Source organism: Palaemon carinicauda, chromosome 2 (genome assembly GCF_036898095.1).
Source record: "Palaemon carinicauda isolate YSFRI2023 chromosome 2, ASM3689809v2, whole genome shotgun sequence".
Classification (NCBI taxonomy): domain Eukaryota; kingdom Metazoa; phylum Arthropoda; class Malacostraca; order Decapoda; family Palaemonidae; genus Palaemon; species Palaemon carinicauda.
Window position 1 is genome coordinate 140,478,587 of NC_090726.1, and position 22,852 is coordinate 140,501,438.

The following is a 22,852-nucleotide window of genomic DNA, read 5'->3' on the forward strand; positions in this document are numbered from 1 at the left end:
AGAATTGTTCATAGAATTAATGAAATCTCTACAGGAGCAAAGAAGAAGAAGTATATACCAATCAAAAAGGGAGATGGAATTGTATTAACAGAAGATGAAGAAAGGCAACGTTGAATGGAACACTTTAGTGAGGTCGTGAATAGGAGCTATGAAGGTAATAATTTGATTGTTTTACCTGAAGCTGAGGAAGACCTTGATGTGCCAATGAATGAATTCAGTGTGTTTGAAGTTGAAACTATCATTAAAATATTCAAGAGATGGAAAGCCCCTGGAAATGATGGAATAACTGCTGAGATGATATTGGCCGAAAATGGGTGACTCCGAGAATATTTACAAGATTATTTTGTAGAATGTGGTGTAAAAAGGCAAAACTTGATGAATGGTAGCCAAAAAAAAAAAAAAGATCTTATTGATTGCAATAATTACAGGGGCATCACACTTAAGTCTGTTATCTTGGAAACTTATTTTAGATAGAGGAGAGAGAAGTATTGATGAAAAGCTGAGAGGTGAACAAGCAGGATTTACTAAAGGTAGAAGTTGTACTAACTAAATTTTCATTTTAAGACACGTTGTACAGCAATGCGTAGAAAATAGAAATCCACTTTTGATGGCATTTGTGGACTATGAAAAAGCCGTTTTTAGTGTGCACCGGCCAATTTTATGGAGACTTCTGCGTTATTATGGATTCTTCGTAAGTATGTAAATTTGATTAAGTCTGTTCATGAGCATATCAAGGGCAAACTTAATGTTAGTGGAGTCTTATCAAATGAATTTCCAGTGAAAAGTGGAGTACTCCAAGGGAATGTGTTATCACCTATGTTGTTTGTCCTCCTTATGGTGGAGAAGGATTGGACGAGATTGGTAATAGGAAACCAGCTGACTTAGAGTATGTTGATGACAGTCCTTATTAGCAGAATACCACAGGATTACCAATGCTGGCTTACTAGAATGCATGAGATATCACATGATGTTGGGCTCGAGGTAAATAGAAGAAAAGAAGAGATGATGAGAACGAAAAATGCAATGGTAGATGAAATGTCATTAGAAGGGGAAAGGATTAATGAAGTAGAATCATTTAAATATTTAGGAATTATGATCTCTGATACAGGGTCTTTAGAATTGGAGTTTAATTAAAGATTGAGAAAAGCAAATCAGACAATGCCTTGATTAGGCAAAATTTAGAAATCAATTTGCCTGAAATTATATATAAAATTAGGCTATATATCAGTTTCATGAGATCAGTGTTGCTTTGTGGACGAGTGTGGTATGATAGTGAAACAATATCCATCATATTTTTTAGATTTGAGAACAAAGCCCTCGGAAGATTATTGGGTGTTAAATGGTAGGACAGGATTAGAAATGAAACTATATGAGAGATCACTAAGGTGCCATATGTGCATGATATTATAGTGAGGGGTAGATGGAGATGATTTTGGCATGCTCTTCGAACTCATCACGAGAGATTAGTTCACTAAACATTTAAATGGGCTTCACAAGGTTCAAGAAGAGTTGGAAGACCCAGGCTCACATGGATAAAGATTATGAAGCGTAAAGCAGATGATGAATGGAGAAGTATCGAATTAAAAGCTCAATTGAGAGACGACTGGCGAAATCTAACCAAGTCACTTTGCGTCAATAGGCGTAGGAAATGATATGTGTATATATATGTAATGTGTGTGTGTGGGTGTAGAGAGAGAGAGAGAGAGAGAGAGAGAGAGAGAGAGAGAGAGAGAGAGAGAGAGAGAGAGAGAGCATGTATAAGTGTTTGTATATACGTACATACTGTATGCGTACATAAATAAGTAGGACGCAAGAAAGTCATCATGAATGCTCGAAACTTTTTCACGTTAACATTTTCTCTCCTTACCACCATTTTGATGTTTGGAGCTTAAAGACATTATACTTGATTGACGTGTTTGTCATAATTGATCAGAACGAACGTCACTCGCGTTTGGGATTGCGTATCTTAGTATTTCATCGCTTTGGTATTTATCGGTGAAGCTCATGACATATTCTTGTCCACCGAATATGTCATCGCTTGTTTTAAAGATTAGAGAATGTACAAATGGAGGGAACTGTGACAATTGCTATCACGTTGCTTCCAAATTATTACTAATTATCAGTTAAACTGTCTTCTAATTATTTGAAGATGTTCCTACTATATTTCTCCACCTCGTGTATTTGCAATATTTCAATAGCAGTTTTTGGTAGAATTTTGGTAGCTCTTGTGTTGTACAAATTAATACTGCTCTCCTTAATTTTCAATCTTTTTTTCGTGCATGTTTGTAGCCAGAAAAATGTCTGTTGCATAACTTGCTTCCTTTTATCTTTTCTCGTTGTGTTGCTATTCAAAATCGATCTGAGGTTAATTGATATTGTAATCTCAATTTTTATATGAAAAGTCAGTTTTCAGTTAATCGCACATACACAATATGTGTGTGTGTGATTTTGTATAATGTGTATATATATGCATATATGATGTATATATAGGTGTCTATATGTTTTATACAAATTATATATATATATATATATAGATATATATATATATATATATATATATATATATATTTATATATGTGTATATAAATATATATAAATGTATATATACAAATGTATATATATATATATGTATATATATATGTATATATATATTTATATATGAGAGAGAGAGAGAGAGAGAGAGAGAGAGAGAGAGAGAGAGAGAGAGAGAGAGAGAGAGAGAGAGAGAGAGAGGATGAAAATCAACTTTGTATCTTGATGAAAAGGAATAAAGTTTTACCCTCACATTGGGATCGAATCCAGGTCTCTTTTAAATGAAAGCCACCCTAACTGGGAATTATTATCCGAATGAAAATGTTACCTACAGTATAATAGTTTCTTTTCAACCCGAGGGAAATTTGAGTGTACTAGTTTGACACTGAAAATTTTTTGTATATATTATTATTATTATTATTATTATTATTATTATTATTATCAGCAAAATACTATAAGCCCAAGGGCTCCAAGAGGGAAAAGTAGCCTAGTGAGGAAAGTAAACTAGGAAATAAATAAACGATATAAGAAGTAAGGAAAAATCAAAATAAAATATTTTAAAAAATATTAACATCATTAAAACAGATAATTCATATATAACTATAAAAAGACTCATGTCAGCCTGTTCAACATAAAAACATTTGCTGCAACTTTGCACTTTTGAAGTTCTACTGATTCAACTACCCGATTAGGAAGTTCATTCCACAACTTGGTCACAGCTGGAATAAAACTTCTAGAATACTGTGTAGTATTGAGGCTCATGATGGAGAAGGCCTGACTATGAGAATAAAGGGCATGCTTAGCATTAAGAACTGGATGGAACTGTCCAGGAAGATCTGAATGTAAAGCATGGTCAGAATTATGAAAAACTCTTGCGCAACAGGCATAATGAACTAATTGAACGATGGTGCCTAAGATTAATATCTAGATCAGGAATAAGAAATTTAATAGACCGTGAGTTCCTGTCCAACAAACTCAAGTGAGAATTAGTAGCTGAAGACCAGACAGGAGAACAATACTCGAAACAAGGTAGAATAATAGAATTAAAACACTTCTTCAGAATAGATTGATCACTGAAAATCTTAAAAGACTTTGTCAATAAGCCAATTTTATGTGCAATTGAAGAAGAGACAAACCTAATGTGTTTCTCAAAAGTAAATTTGCTGTCAAGAATCACACCTAAAAATTTTAAGTCATACAAAGTTAAAGAAACATTATCAATACTGAGATCCCGATGTTGAGGAGCCCCTGTCCATGACCTATTTACAAATCATACTTTGAGTTTTGTTAGGATTCACCTTACACCCCATAATTTGCACCATGCACTAATTTTAGCTAGATCTCTATTAAGGGTTTCAGCAACCCCAGATCTACATTCAGGAGGTGGAATTGATGCAAAGAGAGTAGCATCATCTGCATATGCAACAAGGTTGTTTTCTAACCCAAACCACATGTCATGTGAATATAAGATAAAAAGTAATTGGCCAAGAACACTACCCTGTGGAACACCAGATATCACATTCCTATACTCACTATGGTGACCATCAACAACAACTCTGAGATCTATTACTTAAAAATTCAACAATTCTCAGAAACGACCCACCCACTCCCAATTGTTTGAGTTTGAAAACTAGGGCCTCATGATTAACACGGTCAAAGGCAGCACTAAAATCAAGGCCAATCATACACTTTCTGACCATAATCAAGGCAACGAAAGGGTTCTCTCTTAATAGTGGTGTTCATTTACTTTTAATGAAAGCTACACAAGGTTGACATGAATAGAGCTGTGTTTTCTCAGTCAACATAAAACAACCTCTTAGAATAACCCCCTATGAAAAAAATAGATATGTTTATGAGATATAACTTAAAGAGAGAAACAAAGAAAGGGTATTGGTAGATTTTTATTGTTTGACCATATTCCCCCATTACTGTAAGTATACCTTTATGGTTTAAGAGTTCATTGGATATGCTAGGTGAGACAATGGGCCCGTGAGTGTTGGGAGAAGTATTGTATATGGAATTGTTTAACTCCAGGTATCCATCATTGGGGAGTAAGAAGACAGTAAGCACTAGAATTACCTGCAACAAAAGAAGGAAAGGAGGCCAGGGTTCGTAGAAACCAAATTAATTCTATTGCCGGCGACTGGTCCAAATTGACGTTCGTGAGTTAGGAAGTTGGGGTGACCTATAGGTCTGATGAGTTACCATCAGCCATTCCTAGTCCTCCCACTATATCTAAAGCTAGGTGAGGTGATAGACAATAATCTTATCTTTATATGCTCGGTCCCAAAGGAATTTTTCAAAGGTTCAGTGATTTGTCTCTTGCCTGAGCCACGCATAACAAAAATTTTTCAACCTTTATTGTAGATCCTAACCTAACTTTAGCTGACCTAACCTAGAAAAGAGAGAGAGAGAGAGAGAGAGAGAGAGAGAGAGAGAGAGAGAGAGAGAGAGAGGGGGGGGGGGGTTGTGATGCAATCAGTATGGTGCAATCAGTGGGATGGAGTATTACCTCTGAACCGTAGAGGTAAATTAATCTGATTTTGACCGATTCAGATGAACATTTACCCTGTAAATAGTAGTGCCATCAGTGCACCGAATTCATTGCGCTTTGGACATTCCTTAACGGTCTTTGCAGCGCTAGGCGTAAGCCATAACTCTGTTTCATCTTCCTTTCTTCCATTTTGCTGTTCAACCTCTTAACATTAATTTCATAGATTAACTTCAAGGTTTACCCCAGTTGCACTGGGGGATTAAATACCCTCACAGACCCCAGCGCCTTCTTGTATATCGAAAATTCCATAAATCAAATTATTATTATTATTATTATTATTATTACTTGCTAAGCTACAACCCTAGTTGGAAACGCAGGATGCTATAAGCCCAGGGGGTCGTAACAGGGAAAATATCCCAGTGAGGAAAGGGAACAAGGAAAAAAAATATTTTAAGAACATTAAAATAAATATATCTATATAAACTATGAAAACTTTAACAAAACAAGAGGAAGAGAAATTAGATAGAATAGTGTGCCCGAGTGTACCCTCAAGCAAGAGAACTCTAACCCAAGATAGAGGAAGACCATAGTACAGAGGCTATGGCACTACACAAGACTAGAGAACAATGGGTTGATTTTGGACTGCCATTTTCCCAGGAGAGCTGCTTACCATAGCTAAAGAGTCTCTTCTACCATTTCCAAGAGGAAAGTAACCTCTGAACAATTACAGTACATTAGTTAACCCCTTACGTGAAGAAGAATTGTTTGGTAATCTCAGTGTTGTCAGGTGTATGAGGACAGAGGAGAATCTGTAAAGAATAGGCCAGACTATTCGGTGTTTGTTAGGCAAAGGGAAAGTGAACTGTAACCAGAGAGAAGGATCCAATGTAAAACTGTTTGGCCAGCCAAAGGATCTCATAACTCTAGCGGTAGTACCTCGAAGGGTGGCTGGTGTCCTGGCCAACCTACTACCAGAAAAACTTTTATTCAGTAGTATAATGTTCTATATTATACTACAGCTAGGCCAGAGGGATCTTTAAAAGACAGTTCTGTATGTATAACTTGTAATATTTTTTTTTTTTTAATAAATTCCATAGGATATCATATGTGCATAGACAGTGATTGTTTGGGAAGTAATGAATAGATAATTAGCAACACTGTTTTCATGTTACAACCTAATAATTTATGTAAAGTATCATATTGAAAGTTTCGTCCTTAAATGAACAGTGCCACAATCCTAGTCCAATATTATGAAAACTTGTGTTTGCATGGTAAGTTGGTGTTATAGTTACAACGCAGTTGTGATTTGCGCAGATATAATATTTAATAGGTAATTCTATCATATTTAACCGTAGATAATGAAAAGGTTAGACTTGTGTTGGAAAGTAATGCATAGTACATATTCCCTTGCTAATTAGTTTAATTTTGATGGTAAATATATACTTTACAGCATTAAATACTGTGTAATATATACCTTAGGGTACACAGAGCAGTTATTCTGCAGTGTCATGTGGATATTTTATTGGTGGTTTGTGTGGCCGTATGCTGTACATGATTTGGGTTTCGTGACGGTCTCTACTACAGTTAGATATTTCGATGTCCAAAGTATGGTATTTATGGGAATACTTCAGAAAAACTACTTTTCATATTGCAATGCGATAGTGTTCTTGTCTTTATAGATTCCTTGGGTTTTATTGATGTAGTATTAGTTTACATAGGGTATATAGAATAAATTGCAAAGTCATGATACCGTTTTGGGGTAGCCTGTTATATACTATGAATAAGAAATGCAAATAATTTTTTTTTTCAGAGTAATTACTGATATTTACACCAATGAAGCAACTAGATTATATGCTAAAAACTTAATGCATTATGCAAGTATTGCTTGAAGCAAAATCTTTTCAGCCATCAATTGTAAATTATCCCGAGCTTACTCATATTTCACACCATCTTAACCCGATTACTATTGTCTAGTGGAAAGTTTGAAACTGCTTATCATTAAGAAATCTTTCTTTTTGGTGCCTCAAATTCTTTTGAATCCTGGGAAAACGAAATATGAATCGTGTTTTTGCGAAATGGTAGATGATAAACACATTTCATTTTTAAATTTCGTAATTAACACTCAATATATTTCTCCCGGGCTGTTTCTTTTTATGTGCGAATCTTGCCAGCATTAATTTAAAGCTTCTGTTCTTATTCAAGATAAGCCATAATAGACATACGCTTTATTTGGAGAATTTATTATACTAATTCTTCTTTACTCTCCTGTGAGGTTTACGAGGGTTTGGGTGAATATGTGTATTGCTGTATATGTAATAAAGTACATGTGTGTATATTAAAGGTTACATTCTTACTGAAATTAGAGAGTTGAAATCATAACACTTATAGTAATTTTCAATCTCCTCGTCGTATATCACATTGCAACATCCGCAGTGAACAGTTCCTTTTCCCGTAATATTTTGAATCACATAATTTTACCCCTTTTTTAAAGTGCCTTTGCACCTATGTCTTCCGTAATGCTCGGTGGGTTTTAGATTTGTGGTTCTTACGTTCGATGCTGAATATATTTTTTTCACGTTTCTTTCCATTTCATTCTTTTACAAAGAAGCAAAGCAGAGAGCCAGGGGTCTTAGAACAAGCCAAACGAGATCATGTTTGGTTCACATGCTTTCCATTCAATGCGAACTAAAACTATTGTTATTAACATTATTAATATACTTGTGATTATTTTCATTGTTATATTTCTTATTTTTCTTTCTGAGTTTGGTTTTTTTTTAGTATTTTTCCCGTAAGAAGAAATTCAAATGGAATAAAAAATGGGAGTAATATGTGTTCTTAGACATGGAATAATGGTACACTTTTGAAAGAGCAATTCATCAGTACTTTACCTTGTCATGAACCATTATCCCGTCAGAATTTAACACCTTGAGCCAATCTGTCGCGAGCGATGTTTAGATAGTGCTAACAACGTTTAAGAAAAGTACGGCAAACATTTCAAGTCATTTGCAGTATGAATTTAATCTGAGGATAAAAATTGCAATATCACTTCAGTTTTACGAGGCAGGACGGATAGAAGGGGGACATTTGGTAGCACTTAGCGCTGCTATATCGTGAAATGCTGTAGCTTAAACCATGGGTAGAATTACTACTGACCTGGTGTGATATAAAGCGGAGTTATGGAATGCTTGCGGTATGGCAGTCCAAGAAGCGACCACCCCAGTCTATTTCTTGAGGGTATAAGCATTGCGAGAAATCTCATACATAATTTTAGATGTGGGAAATGCTCCTCATAACTGGAGATAACAGAGGCAGCAGAGCTCTGGCGTAGCATTGTAACAATAAAGTGTATCGCTACTTTTGCGAAAATGCATGCGTGCATGAAAATAGCTATTTGTCATGTCCATTCTTTGAAGTTTATTGTAGTTCCTGTAAGCCTTTAACGCCTTCAAATATTATGATTTGACGGATTTTTGTGCATTTTCAGTTTTCTTGATTATTGATACTATCACGTTTTTTAATGGCTGTATACGTCATCTGAATATGAAATTACAATTGTTATTGTTGGTTTTTATGCTTATAGATTATTACAACTTTTTCTACTTGTTCAAGATTAGTTTGAATTAACTATATTTCTTTACAGAACTGCATCAAATACTCTCGTGATGCTTATTTGAGGAAAAGTGGGAGCTGATAACATCTCCAATTCGATTTATTTCCGAAGAATAATCCATATGCAATCGATATTTCTGGGAAGTCCCACATTATTTACATTATGCCTCTATTCTTGGATGCTCATTTTCCTCAAATTGCAGCAAGAAATTGCGGCTGCCTTCCTGACGATCCATTTATTTCAGTTCGACAAAAACTTTGGTCATCATAACGTAAGTCTATTCTTCATTTTTTTTTTTTTAATAGATGTCATAGATTTAAGAGTCAATATATCTGTTATACATGAAGTATTTTAGAAAAAATATGTCGATGTAATTGCGTTTCTTGATACGCTAAGAGAGCACTTTATATTGAGCAACGCACTTTAAATAATGAGAATGTGATGAATATGTGATATTATCTATCATGTGCGAGCTTAACGTAATCTGCTTGTATGTTTGAATCATTTTAAACACATTTCTGATACAAATCAATCACCAGTAGTTTTATTTATTTTTTATTTCTTTATGTAAAAAAACATTAGATGACATAACGTAGACATCTTCCACCTTCGTTAGAAACCTAACCTTGTCCGCGTGGGTTTATCATTACGCCTATTAAGTAAAAAGGGAAAATGTTTTTGGTTTAGTATAGCTTTTAGACGTTACCAATGGAGTTGTTCAGTTCCATCACTAATCATAAAGATTTTCATATGCAATAACGTTAACGAAGTATGCAGAGAAAATGATTTTGATGTATGATAGTTTATAATTAAAATGCACTTATAGATGAACACACACACACAAACACACACACACAAACACACACACACACACACACACACACACACACATATATATATATATATATATATATATATATATATATATATATATATATATATATATAGAGTGTGGATACTTCAACTTAGTGGAAGGGTTTGTGTATCGCAATGATCAGCAAAGCTGTTCTAGTCACTAGTCAGGAACCCCTTACTGGTTGGTTTTCTGTGAGCGATCAGACAAAAGTGCCCACCATCACCAATCTGCAGTTGGCCAGCATTATGACGAAAACTGGCCAAACCCCAAACATGAATAAAGACATGTCTAAGGTCTTTGTCATGCAGTTGATTAGAAAAACCTGCATTTATCATTTTTGGTATATATATATATATATATATATATATATATATATATATGTATATATATATGTATGTATGTATATACATATACAGCATATATATGTATGTGTGTGCGTATGCGTGCGCGCGTGTATATATCCATTATATGTTAAGTAAAGATAAAAAAAAAAACGAACCCGTGATTGCCCGTAAATCCATCTAGGATCAACACTTCGGCTTAAATGAAATCCAAGTCACTCCATGAAGTTTCCTCATTTGGAAGCAGAGCGCGTTGTTGTGTTCATCCCGCTTAAGTATGAACAGCAATAAAAGCCGAAGGAGGAAAACGAAGTCGGGCTTATGAAAGCCCCGAGAATTCCGCGAGAGAACGCCAATAACGAAAAATCTCCTTAGTTTCAGCGTCGTGAAAAAATGGAAATCGCTTTATAAAGGTCCCAAACAGTGATTGCATGAAATCGCTTCGCCGTGAAGAGAAAAACAATAGAGGAGAAAGCGGAATCCTCCTCGTTCCGACAATAGCGCCTCAACTATAAACTTTTGGCTAAGACGGTTTGCCCTAAGTCTGCGTCCCGTGTTATTGAGGCCGTAAGCGTCTCATTACCATTTTACAGCGCAATGAAGAGCCCGAGAGGTGAATAAAGTACCTATATGAATGGCTGAAGATCATGTCATTTTTCCCGTTGCTCAAACCAACAGCCTTTCTCAGTCTTCCAGCCTAACCTTAACCGCCTTTTCCTGAGCTACATGCTGGAACGAAATTTACACTAGTTTACCCTCGTGGAAGTTACGCCTCCGTTTTCATTAGCGGGGTTGTGTGTGTTTTAAAAGGATGGTAAAGTTGCAAATGAATGGATAGGTCTTAAGGGAATGTTGGGGGGGGGGGACTTTTTTAAAAGATAAATAATAAACATTAAGGTTTAGAGACATCCCAGGGATTTCAGTATAGCATCCATCTAATTACAATTGTGCCTTATTATTTAAGTCCTTTAGTGCTACCGAATGGCAAGATGTTTGCCATGATTTCCATATCGTCGGAATCATGATCACTCGCTGGTCACCAGGAAAATTCACCGACCTTCAGAGGTAAAGACCCAAAATTATATCACGAAAGTGGAAAGCTGGTCTGGTCCGCCCTGTCTCTTATATGTTTTTTCTTTTTGTTGATTTATATCAAGCTAGAATCTTAGCTGGCTCTGTTTTATATCAAAGAAGGTCTGTTGCTATTTAATAGTTACTGAACTCCATTGTTTTTTTTTTACTATTGTAAAATTTTGAGAGGCCGTATTACGGGATAAAGTGCGAAAAAGAGTAGAATAAATCATAAACAAGGAATAACTAAAATAAAGAAAATAAAAATAAATAATAATGCTGAATAAATAAGTAATAGATAAACTACGAAAAGGATTTGCCCCAAATTAAACTTCGAAACATTCGCAGATTTAACAATTTGATTAGGAAGATCATTCCACAATTCAGCTAGAACTGGAATAAATTTTATTGAATATAGTGTAGTATTGAAACTTACAATTAACTGTATATACAGTACTAAGGTTTAATTTTGGAGGATTTGAATAAAAAAGAGGGCTAACATTATGAAAAATCTTATACAACCTAGAAAGAGCCACTTGAACGACGGTGCCTGCTATTAAATATTATTATCAGTGATAGGGAATTTAATAGACTTGAAGTTTTTTTTTCCTACAATTTAAGATGAGAATCGTCTGCCAAGACCGGACATGAGAACAGTAATTTCAAAGTGTTACAGCATGAAGTAAATAGAATGATTATGAAAAATGAATTTGCAATGAAAAGGGTCACATAAAATTTCTAATGAACTGATTTTAGTTTATGGAACTTTGTTAATGTAAAGATCTGTGTAAGGAGGGTTTTTACTCGAGATTTTAGGCCAGAAGTATTAGGATTCAACCTGGAAGAAATTGGTAACAAGCAGAATTTTTCAGGATTGATGCCCAAGACCACTTTGTGCTCTCTTCTAAATTCAAGATGGTGGCGAAGATGGCGTCATAATATAGTTTTATGCATACGACCCTGTCTAAAGCACATAGAATCACTATTTTGGTGCCAAGGAATCCGTTTCTGCCATTTACAGCGTTATCAGAATAGTTGCTGGTAGCCATCTTAGATATTCAAGATCGCATCAATATAGTTTTACGCATATGCTCATTTCCAAGGCACGCAGAATCACTATGATGGTGTCTATATATATATATATATATATATATATATATATATATATATATATATATATATATATATATATATATATATATATATATGTTTTTGAGGCCAAGAAATGTGTTTCTGCCATTTACAGTGTTGTCAGAATAGTGGCTGGTAGTCATCTTGGATTTTCAAGCTGACACCCGTGCAAAATTATATATTAATAAATAACAAGATTTTATTAAATAACCACAAATATTCACACTGTATATTTCTGGCATGTGAGATAATATAATCTTATGTTCTTAATTATAAATAATATTATAAGTTAGTTTTGATAGGACTCCACTATCATTAACTTTGCACTTGCTATACTCATGGAAAGACTTGATCCAATTTACATATTTAAGAGGAATTCCATATTATTATTATTATTATTATTATTATTATTATTGTTATTATTATTACTAGCCAAGCTACAACTTTGCATAATATCAAATGAATTTCCAGTGAACAGCAGAGTACTCCAAGGGAATGTGTTGTCGCCTATGTTGTTTATCCTCTTCGTGGATTTTGTAATGCGTAGAACAGTTGGAAATGATGGAGGATTGGACTGGATTGGTAATAGGAAATTAGCTGACCTAGAGTATGCTGATGATGCTGTCCTTGTTAGCAGAAAACCATAGGATTTGCAATGCTTGCTTACTAGAATGAGGGAAATATCACACGAAGTTGGGCTCAAGATGAATAAAAGAAAGACAGAGATGATGAGAACGGAATATGTAATTGAAGATGAAAAGTTACTGGAAGGAGAAAGGATTAATGCGGTAGTATCATTTAAGTATTTAGGAACTGATATCTCTGGCAGGGTCTTTAGAATTGGAGTTTAGTGAAAAATTGAAAAAATCAAACCAGCCAATGGCTAGGTTAAATAAAATTTGGAAATCAGATCGTCTGAAATTGCATATTAAGATCAGACTATATATCAGTTTAGTGAGATCTGTGTTACTGTATGAACATGAGTCGTGGTATGACAATAAAAAATCTCCAGATTTAGTAGGTTTGAAAACAAATCTCAGAAGAATTATGGCAGGACAGGATTAGAAATGAAACTGAGATTACTCGAGTGCCATATTAGGATGAGATCATGGTGAGTGGTAGATGGAGATGGATTGGGCATGTTCTTCGCACTCCCCAAGAAAGATTAATTCACCAAACTTTTAACTGGGCTCCACAAGGCACTAGAAGAGTTAGAAAGAAGACCAAGGCCTTCATGGCTGAGAACTATGAAGCTTGAAGTGGGAGATGATGAATGAAGAAGTATTGAATTAAAAGCTCAATATAGAGACGACTGGTGAAATCTAACCGAGGCCTTTTGCGTCAATAGGCGTAGAAGATGATAATGATGATGGAGCTAGTTTTAGTAGGTTTGAAAACAAAGCTTAGAAGAATTATGGCAGGACAGGATTAGAAATGAAACTGAGATTACTCGAGTGCCATATTAGGATGAGATCATCGTGAGGGGTAGATGGAGATGGATTGGGCATGTTCTTCGCACTCCCCAAGAAAGGTTAATTCACCAAACTTTTAACTGGGCTCCACAAGGCACTAGAAGAGTTAGAAAGAAGACCAAGGCCTACATGGCTGAGAACTATGAAGCTTGAAGTGGGAGATGATGAATGAAGAAGTATTGAATTAAAAGCTCAATATAGAGACGACTGGTGAAATCTAACCGAGGCCTTTTGCGTCAATAGGCATAGAAGATGATAATGATGATGGAGCTAGTTTTAGTACAACAATAGTAATACCCTTCAAAATAAAACTTTTCATATAGTAAAATTTAACTGACTTTCACAAAAAAATTTTTCTAATGGAACATTGTTGAAGAATCTTTTTCCTGATTATATATGTACGAAAATTAACAAAAAATCCTAATATTACTCAAATGTTAGACAACTTGTCTATAAATCAGATTAATTTCATGCATCATCTTCATCAGGTATTGCTGGAAGATATTCATTAGTGGCTGGTTTAGTGTATTTACAAGTCTTTCCCCCCTTACATTTTAAGCACATAGAACTGTAGAAGAGGTCTAGTTTTTTTATAGCTGCATGTGCTATTTTTACAGCCATTTTCTCTACAATTGCATAATACCACATGTAACAATGTATCTGGTGCAAATGCAACAACTGTTTCTATTGGGTTAAGTATTCCATTCACCTCTCGCCATACCCATTCTAGTGGTGGCAGGTTGTTTCCTAACCACTGCTGTACTGTGTGGTATGTCCTTTAAGAATTATATTTGACTGCCGCACTTGTTGGTGGTAATGTGGCTAACGGAAGTACGGGGAATTGAACTTTTATAAGCAGTGTATCTGTACGAATTTAATGAATTATGACTACTTGCTCCATATAGTCTGAGAAGGAACTTTTCTCCTGGCTTTCCTACCTCCTCTTGTGTGCTGTTGTGTTGACAGAAAACGTCTATCACTTTTAAATCGTGTGTTTTGTGGATCATGTTAAATGCTTAGCGTTTACTCTGCCTGTAAAGTGCCGAAACTGTCTCACCCTGTGACTGCATGAAGGAATAAAAGGTGTTAAGCTTTCTGCACGATGGCATTCTGAAATTCCAGGATACTGTATAATTTTGTTGGACTATTGTTGCATAAAATGTATGTCCTTAAAAGCTCCGGCCTGAGCCACCAGCATTACTAGGATGTCTGTGCCATTTCCAACAACAACAGTCGGTAGCTGTTCAGATGGTGCAATGGATAGTGCTGTTGAGACAATAAGTGTGTTGGCATCTGCTTCAGCTAGCTTAGTATGAATGCCAAGTGTGTGCCTTTTATCACATCAGAATAGACTTGTTTCTACTGTTCGCCATAAATGCTGCTTGGAAAGTAGTTGTTCGCATATTGTCTTCAAAGATTATATCACTTGATTTATGGGTCAGACATCCACATCTTTGTTCCGATACTTTTGTAGAGTTAGTGCTCTTGTAACTGTTGTATAAGCACCATAGTGTCAGCACGTATTTAATATATGACTGAAAAACGTCACCATAGGTAGAACCCTGTTGCCGTACTACTGTGTGAAGACGCTGACCACCATCTCCAATAAAAACTGCGTGGTCAGTTATACTAGGTTTTGGTGGAGAAAAAAATTTCGGCAACATTCCCAGGGAAATTTTTACTGGTTTGTGCATCACTCCATTCTTGAAGAGGGATGGTGGTTGAGGACCCAATTCAAAGCTCAGAAATCCTTTCATCTCAGAGCTATTATTTTGACAGCGTTTGATTTGTCACGGATTGTTTTAACTTGATCAGATTGGTAGATTTTGATGTCAGTAAACTTTTTTCCAGCCATCTTGGATGGTGCTGCACAGCCGACTACTACTGCATCATCACAGTTTACACCTGAATCAGCAAGAATTCCAGTTACAACAGATGCAAGTTTGTCTGTTTCATATCCAGCAAATGGTGGATGAGCAGTCAGCCACTGTAAAAAGGTGTGATGATCTTTCTTTTCACATAAATAGGTGATTGGCCTGATGTCCTTATACTGTACGAAGATGCAGTGTGTACTCCTGTAAACTGTTCAATCACATTACAAATAGAAACACAGTGTGGTAGTGTATGAATCCATTTTGTCAACGTGCTGTCTGTATACCTCAACTATGGGTCATTCCTGCAGAAGTTTTTAGCATACGCATAGGGAATTGTTCAATAGATCTGATCGGAGATTTCCTCTCCAAAACTGATCCATGAGATGAATAATGAAGAATCCTCTCTCTTCAAACATTTTGTACTGGTTTGGTAAAAACCTTTTGCTCCAAGACTGACGTTTCTGTAAATACAGCCTGGCAGACTTTGCATAAGCCATGTGATAGGCTGCATGAAAATGGGGTATTATTTTCCTTACACTGGACTAGTGGAGCTGCCTGTTTCCTGCTCTTTCAGCCTGTATAAAGTTATGTATAAGGAACACTTGGTTTATGTACTGTGTCCAGAGCTTACTAGTTCTGCTCTTTTCTGCAGCCTGAGTTAGGAGTTGCGTGACAGCTTTTAACTCGCACTGCTTTTACTAAATTATGGTTTTTCTGCCCTTTAAGTATCTCCTCGTACAAGGCCCCAATGCAACTCTTGTCTCGTGAAAATGCATGACCAGTTAACATGTGAACAACTGTCCGTTTAGCATACACAGTTCCCGTAGGTGAAAACCATCTACACTGACAATAATGTGACTCGTGTTTTTCGAAGCCACTATTTCTGCTGTCTTTTTGTACAATGGTTAATCAAATGTCACAGAGCATATATTAAGGCCATATTTTTCTGATAGCTTGTATACAAAGTTTAATGCAGTGTAAGTAATAGTCAACTTTGTTGGATCCATTTGGATGAAGGGGAGGACTTCTATTCTGGTTCTCTCATACTGGTCACTCTGCATTGCTACTTGCCTGAATCTACTCCAAGAGGCGCATGAGAATAATTTTAGGATATAGCCTGCCAGACACAGGGAGTTGATGGCAGCTGCTGAATTCACACACTCCAGATCATGGTTCACATTTTCAAGTGGTTGAATTACTATGGAATGCAGACCTGGAACAGCATGTTTGGTGTATATCTTTGTAGAAATACGTCCATAGTCGGCAGCAGTTTCAGCTGATGGAAGTTTGATTGTGTGTTTGATAGGTGAGGTCTTCAGAGTGCTTGGAGGTATGACACAAGCTATTCCACCCATGCTATGGAATGTGTTGTGACCAGTAAGGGTTTCCATATTGAAATCACCATTGTCGAATACAAATTGTGTGAAAACAGAGTATCTCTACACTGTTCCTTCCATTGTAGGGTATTCATCTAAGTCATACACTCTCAGCTGGATATCTTCAAAAATGATTGAAGCAGCCATATCAGTAATTACTTTTTCCTCTGGGAATGCATCATTTCCTTTATCTGCATGCCATCTTTTATGAAGAATCTTGTGAGTTGAGCTACAGAAATTGACAATGCTGGACTTATCAGTAATACTTGTTATTAGGATACTATCTCCATACTGTTCCATTAATTTCTTCTTCAGATACTATGTAGAAAGCCACCCTGTCCATCAAGGAATGTCTCCATATACACAAGTAGCTCAGAGACTGTGTTGATATTGATCACACTCATCGATGTATTCACAAAACTTCTGAATGCTTCAACCTGAGTTCTGTCAACTGGTCTTCCACTACTTTTTGCCTTTACTTTCATGTGCTTGAGAAACAACTGAGCACAGCTACGTTGGTAGTTTGCTCCAGCAGCCAACAAGGCAAAAGCGTGTTGGATATGAAGAGCAACAGTACTACCCCATTCATCTTGCCTTCCATCTGCATGTCTTAATATTGTGTCCTGAAATTCAATTGTTTCTATATTACTAAAGGATTTCCTACGTTTCAATGCACACTTCCTGTTTAAGATTATACTTTCTCAGTAAAATATACATTCTTGCTTAATGTAAAATGTTCCATGTGCAGATAGGAGACTAGGATTTTCATCACCATGGGTCACATCTCTGTCTGACTTCCTTTTCAAATATGCTATTATTGTATTTTTTCGTGTATATTTTCTGCAACAGCTGATATGCACTTTCAAATGGGGAGTGTTTTGTAAAGCCTTTTTCCAGTCCATTTTTTCTCTTACAACTTGTGGCTACTAGAGTTTTACAACCTTTTTCACCCACTGCTGCCACTTCAGTTGTACCCAGAACTTCTTTGCACAATATCCATGCAGCCATGATCTGAAAACACAAGCACAAATTTGGCAAAAGGACAAGATTTAATGTTCCATCTTGAATGCATAATAAAATACCTTGTTACATAAATAATGACACCTTATGAGAAACCAATACATATTTATTTATATGCAATTTCACAGCGTTGGAAGCTTGAAAATCCAAGATGGCTACCTGCCACTATTCTGACAACACTGAGACTGGCAGAAACGGATTCCTTGGCCTCCAAAATATATGTTTAGACACCAAGATAGTGATTCTAGGTACATTATACATGGTCGTATGTGCAAAACTATATTATGACACCATCTTCACCTCCATCTTCAATTTTGAAGAGAGCGCAAAGTGGGATCTTTGGGACTATTTATATGTTGTTTGGCCATCAATCCTGAAAAATCCCGCTTTTCACCAATTTGTTCCAGGTTCGGCCCTATTTAAGGCTAATACTACTAGACTATTCACTGACAATCATACTTTGTTTTGTTAGGGTTGTAACTTCACACATATCCATGATTTATATTATAAACTCCAATTTAATGGGTAATCAGTCGTGCACTAATTACTATGGGAAGTACGATGACCTTTGTGGCTCTTATTTGTCCCGAAGACAAGTGGTAGTGTTTCTGCCTATCTTCTGTAAATAGGGAATTCGATTAAACTTTTTACAAGATTTGACACATTTTAGTATAAGGAAGACTTTTCCCCTCTTGTATGTAAGGTAACATTTTGAGGAGAAGATTTGCTATACAGGGACAGTCGAGAAAACTGCCTTTTCCTTGATACATGGCTCACCAATCTTTTTCCAGTGTTTTTGTGGACATTGCATCAGCGGAAACGTTTTCAGCACACTTGCTGTTGTGTTCTAGAAAGAATAGTCTTCTCTTTATAGATACATATTAGTTTTTCCATTTGGTTGTTAATCCAAAGTTCGAGAAAAGTTGTACTTTTTCCTTCATGGTAACACTAATATTTTTGTTTGTGCTTTTAGTAATATTGGATTAAACAGCTTGTCGGTTTTCAATTGTTACTCAGTGTGTTTTCCATTCTTATAAAGCACTGAAGAGCACGAAAATTCAAATCTTAATTTAATACAAGGTGGAATGAAATAATATCCTTAGTTAAATCTAGGTCACTACTACATAGATATTGTTCAGAAACGGTGTTGTATGGTATCTATTTCATGCTTACTTTTCGTTAAGTTATTCTTCAGAAGCTAAAGCTCCAACAATGAAAATATTTACACTACAAAAAGCCAAGAGAGAGAGAGTTTGGATGAAATTTTGAAATTGGACATTTCCAGAGGTTTGATTTGTATTTTTTTGTAGTGTTTATGGTTTTCAAACTCAACCTCAGTATTGACCTAATCTGATGTTATGCAAATGACCTTTTTATTTTTTGAGATACATTTGAGAATATTAAATGAATACTTTCGAGGCACCAAAAAGACAAGTGAATTTAATAATTTTATTGAAAACATATTTAAAGAATTGGATAATTCTTGAAAAGACATTTGAAGAGTTCGATAATTATTGAAAAGATATTTAAAGAGTTCGATGATTATTGAAAAGATATTTAAAGAGTTCAATAATTATCTTTTAAGCACTAAAATATTGTCATCGTCTAGCCCTCTGTGGCTGCGAATACTTTGTTAACCCTTTTCTGTTTTAGACGGGACTTTTTTTCCTATCCACGTTTGACAAAAGTAGGTCACAAAGAAATGTAGGATTTGTGGGTGTAAAAAAAAAAACAAAGTTGATCTCCTAATGCTCCCTTGAAAGAAAAGAGGCTAATGAGAAACGTGAAAGGATAACGTTAAATGTTTTCATAAAAAATGAAGTTCTTGTACACGAGAGAGAGAGAGAGAGAGAGAGAGAGAGAGAGAGAGAGAGAGAGAGAGAGAGTACTAGTGTACAAAATTAAGGTAATTAATGTAACATTCTTGCATATTCTCTATATGAAAGGGGAAAATGTTGCAGTAAAGCTTTATTGTGCTTGAAAATATTCAGAATTTCACACTATAATGCTAGAGCTAGGAGAGTCGCTAGTTTTATACGGTATCAAGCAATTATTACGTTACTCTCTGTACATCATTTGTCAAGAATAAGAAATACAGTGCACAGAATTAAATGATTTGGTTTTAATATATAAAGTTGTAGAGAGGTTATTTAATAAAATATTTTTCTGGCTAGTAAACAATGAAAGCATAGTTTTGACAAGTAAAGAAAAGGAGGGCGGATATGTTGAACTGTCAGAGCCTTCCACTTTTCTTGATTCTTTTTTTTTTTTTCAATCTACATAAAGCTTAGTCTCTCCTCTCCCCGGGGGTCTAGTCCTAACTCTGTCAATGTTACTTATGTCAACATCTCTATTGTTTTAACATCTCTGTTGTCAAGGGCCATATTCTGCTCCTCATTTACACACACGCTGCTGACTGCCGGTTCGGGCTTCCCTCTTTCCCCGAAATCTTTTGTTCTGCCTAACGATTTACTTATTCTAATTTCCTTCCCCCCTCCTTTCTTTCTGTATTTTTTTTTCTCAGTCTCTATATTTCCTCACTAAATAGCTATGAAAAGTAACTTGTCTTTTGATATTTTTCCGCTGGTGTTCCACATGGCTTTGCGTAATTGTTGTCATATTTGGTCTCTCTCTCTCTCTCTCTCTCTCTCTCTCTCTCTCTCTCTCTCTCTCTCTCTCTCTCTCTCTCTCTGCATGTAAACTTAATAGTCGCAGTTCTCATTACAAGTACTGACAGGTATTTTATGACTAGATCAATGAATCCATTCATACTAGAAAATGATTTGTTATATAGGAATTTGTTCAACCCTGGAAACTAGAGCTGAGCTCTTCAACTTTTCGCCTTTCACAAGGGAGAACATAGAAGAAATAACGTTGCTAAATCTGTTCCTTTCACAAGCGAGAGCATAGAAAATTAACCTTACAAAGTCTGTTCCTTTAACAAGCGAGAACTTAGGAGAAATAACGTTGCTAAATCTGTTTCTTTCACAATCAAGAGCATAGAAAAAATAACATTGCTATGCCTGTTCCTTTCACAAGCGAGAGCATAAGAAAATAACCCTGTGATGTATGTTCCTTTCAATAGCTAGAGCATAGAAGAAATAATGTAGCTAAAACTGTTCTTTTCATACCGAGACCGTAGAAGAAATAACATTGCTATGTCTGTTCTTTCACAAGCGAGATCAGAGAAAAATAACTTTACGATGTCTGTTCCTTTCACAAGCGAGAGCATAGGAGAAATAATGTTGCTAAATCTGTTCTTTTCACACCGAGAGGATAGAAGAAATAACGTTTGCTAAGTCTTCACAAGCGAGAGCATAGAAGAAATAACGTTGCTTAATCTGTTCCTATCACAAGCGAGAGCATAGAAGAAATAACGTTGCTAAAATTGTTCCTTTCACAAGCAAGATCATAGAAAAAATAACGTCAAGTTTGTTCCTTTCATAAGCGAGAGCATAGAAGAAATAACGTTACTAAATCTGTCCCTTTACACCGAGAGCATAGAAGAAATAACGTTGCTAAATCTCTTCCTTTCACAATCGGCAGCATATAAGAAATAACATTGCTATGTCCATTCCTTCCACAAGTGAGAGCATAAAAAAATAACTTTACGAAGTCTGTTCCTTTCACAAGCGTGAGCATAGAAGAAATAACGTTGCTAAGTTTTCCTTTCACAAGCGAGAGCATAGAAGAAATAACGTTGCCAAGTCTTTTCCTTTCACAGCGAGAATCGAAGAAATAACCTTGCTAGACAAATTCCTTTCACACCGAGAGCATAGAAGAAATAACCTTACGAAGTCTGTTTCTTTCATAAGTGAGAACATAGAAGAAATAACGTTGCTAAGTCTGTTCCTTTCTCAAGGGAGAGCATAGAGGAAATAACGTTTCTATGTCTTTTTTTTCCCACAAGTTGAGTGTAGAAGAAATAACGATGCTAAGTTTGTTCCTTTCACAAGCGAGAATATGGAAGAATTAACGTTACTAAGCCTGTTACTTTCACAAAGAGAGAGAGAGAGAGAGAGAGAGAGAGAGAGAGAGAGAGAGAGAGAGAGAGAGAGAGAGCGAGCGAGCGTGTAGAAGAAATATCTTTGCTAAGTCTATTCATTTCACTAGCAAGAACATAAAGGAAATAATGTTGCTAAGTCTGTTCCTTTCGCAAGTGAGGGCATAGAAGAAATAACGTTGCTAAGTCTGTTCCAATCACAAGCTAGAGCATAGAAGAAATATCGTTGATAAGTCAGTTCATTTCACACCGAGAGCATAGAGGAAATAACCTTATGAAGTCTTTTCATTTCACAACCGAGAGCATAGAAAAAGTAACATTGCTCTTTCTGTTTCTTTCACAAGCAAGACCATAGAGAAGTATCCCTAAGTCAATTTCTTTCACAAGCGTGAAAAAAAATAACCGTACGAAATCTGTTCATTTCACAAGATAGAGTATAGAAAAAACTCCTTACAGAGTATCTTCTTTTCATAAGCTATAGCATAAAATAAACATGCGAAGCCCTCTTGATTTATTCAATTGATGGCACTGTTCGTTATGTAACGAGAACTGCATAGGCCAAGGGTAGGACTGCTTTGTTATGAAACAACATAGCTTAACCCCGTTTTCTGGTAGCATTTCCTTTATCTTAGGCCCGCTTAATTTAAGCCATCATCCAAACCTACGGAGCTACCTCACCCTGCTTCATTTGGATATGATCAAAACTCGTTAATGAAGGGGTTTGCTAGACCGGCTATGCGTGTTCAAATCTGTGGCATAAAACATTTATTTGCCTTCTAAAGTATAGTTTTGAAATTATACACTACAGCCCCCTTCTAAGATGTCATAAGTGGTTTCGGCCAAGTCTTCAGTTGAGGTTTATTGTTTTATGTACGAGTTATAATTAAGGCTTCCTTTTTCCAGATAATATTGGAGATTGCGTTTTACTAGTGCAATTTTTGTGATCTATTGTAAAGTAGTTACTTTTTCTAATCGTCTTTATTATTCGAAAACCTAGATTGTAAGAAGCTCCTTTTTTCATTTTTATTAATGTCCTCCTGGAAATGAAAAGTAGAACATTTTTTTTTTATTG

General features: G+C 35.7%; 1 long non-coding RNA gene across 2 annotated transcripts in view; it reads left to right on the forward strand.

Annotated features, from left to right (window-relative positions):
- The first annotated feature begins 8,670 nt into the window (after nt 1-8,670).
- LOC137622197 (uncharacterized) overlaps nt 8,671-22,852 on the forward strand; it is a 229,672-nt gene continuing 215,490 nt past the window's right edge. For both annotated transcript variants that reach the window (XR_011040382.1, XR_011040383.1), the window contains exon 1: nt 8,671-8,907. This is a non-coding gene — a long non-coding RNA (uncharacterized lncRNA). The remainder of the gene's footprint in view (nt 8,908-22,852) is intronic.